General features: G+C 40.3%; 1 non-coding gene across 1 annotated transcript; it reads right to left on the bottom strand.

Moving 5' to 3' along the window:
• Positions 1 to 783: 783 nt before the first annotated feature.
• On the bottom strand, positions 784 to 890 carry LOC133793187 (small nucleolar RNA R71). The gene has a single exon (XR_009874644.1). It is a non-coding gene; the product is annotated as a small nucleolar RNA R71 (small nucleolar RNA).
• Positions 891 to 1864: the final 974 nt, after the last annotated feature.

The following is a 1864-nucleotide window of genomic DNA, read 5'->3' as shown; positions in this document are numbered from 1 at the left end:
TGTGGCACGCGTGGTGATGTGGGGAGTTCTGTCGTCCTGGTGTGTAAGGCGTGGGGCATCCTATGGATGAGAAACGATCAACTTTAAACGCCAATTTTTAATAATTTTATGTTTATTGGGATTTTCTTAAAATTGTCAGTGGGACTTAAACTTTTGTTTGTTTTAGAACTTTGCATAAAACTGATATTTTCCTTTTTAAACTTTTGGGCCCAACTTGCATGTTTTAAGCGAGACCCCACTAAAACATTTATAATAAGTGGCTTTCTATTATAAACCATTGAAAATGTGAATGTTTTATTAAGTACTAGTTAAGGGCGTTTTACAACAACAAGTAGAAGCTTTAGAAAACTCTCCTAGTTCGTCGTTTACTTCCATTCGTTCAAATTCACCCGATTCACCGAGACTTCTTGAACCACCCACGATGGCTCATCAAGATGAAGTCCAACCAAGAACGTTATAGGATTATTTACATCATATGCGTACAACCACACCTTCATGCATAATGTATCCCAACAATATGCCAAATTTCGATTTCAAACCTGGCATGATTAACCTTTTACCAACCTTCCATGGGTTGGAAAATGATAGTTCGTACGTGCATATACGGGAATTCGAAGAGGTGGTGGCTACATTCAACAACCAAGCTGATGTCACCAACATTGTGAGATTGAAATTTTTTCCTTTCTCTCTCAAAGACAAAGCAAAAGGCTGGTTGTATTCCTTAAGGCCTATGAAATGACAAAAGCATTCTTCGCCAAATATTTTGCGCCCCATAAGACTAGCAACCTTAAGAGGCAAATCTCTACCTTCATCCAGATTGACCATGAAACTTTCCATCAAGTCTAGGGGAGGTTTAGAGATTTGATAAATAAATGCCCACATCATGGGTATGAAAGCTGGCATCTGATTAGCTATTTCTATGACGGTCTTACACCTGAACAAAGACAATTCGTACAAATGATGTGCAATGGCAAATTCCTTCAAAAAGATCCCGATGAAGCTTTCGAGTACCTCGACGATCTCGCTGAAAAGTCCTACACATGGAATGGACCGAGTTCTATGGACAATCCACGATCAACCGGAATTTACCAATTAAGGGAAGATGACAACGTCAAAAGCCAAATTGAATCATTGAGACAACAATTCAAGGATTTCAAAACTCAAGAAGGTAAAGCAATCCACATGGCCGCAAAGGTAGAGACACGAGATCCATGCTTCATCTGTGGAGGGACGGAACATCAACTGCAAGAGTGCCCAGCTTTTGGTGAGTTAAGAGGAGGAAATGAGGAACAATGCAATGCTTTAGGGGATTATAAGAAGCCCTATAACCCTTTCTCAAACACTTACAATCCCAGTTGGCGAAACCATCCAAATTTCAGCTGGAAGGATTCAAACCAAGCATCTGGGAGCCAATGGAGGCCTGAGCAGCAACAACCGCCAAAAGCATACATTGCTCCTCAAAATAACATGCAGTCAAGTAATTCTCTTGAGAATACTTTGCAAATGCTTGTGCAAACACAAATAGCCTCTACTCAAGAGCTCAAATATTGTTTCACACAAATGGTAGAGGAAAGGAAAGACATAAAAATCCAAATGACAAAGCTAAACACTACTTTGGCAATTCAAGAGCATGGTAGACTTCCCGCTCAACCTCTAATCCATCAACAATGGCAACACGGCACAAACCTCCTCCTCTATAGATACAAATTTCAAAGAGGTTGATGCCATCTCTACTCAAAGTGGTCAAAGTACGGTTTCACCGTTAACTAAGACAACGAGTACGTCAATGCCCACTCCAGATAATGATGAACCAATAAGCATTCCTGTAAAGGCACCCTTTCCTCAAGCTTTGAAATCCCTTGGA

The sequence above is a fragment of the Humulus lupulus genome, chromosome 7, assembly GCF_963169125.1.
Source record: "Humulus lupulus chromosome 7, drHumLupu1.1, whole genome shotgun sequence".
Classification (NCBI taxonomy): Eukaryota; Viridiplantae; Streptophyta; class Magnoliopsida; order Rosales; family Cannabaceae; genus Humulus; species Humulus lupulus.
This window is presented reverse-complemented; position numbering and strand designations above follow the sequence as displayed.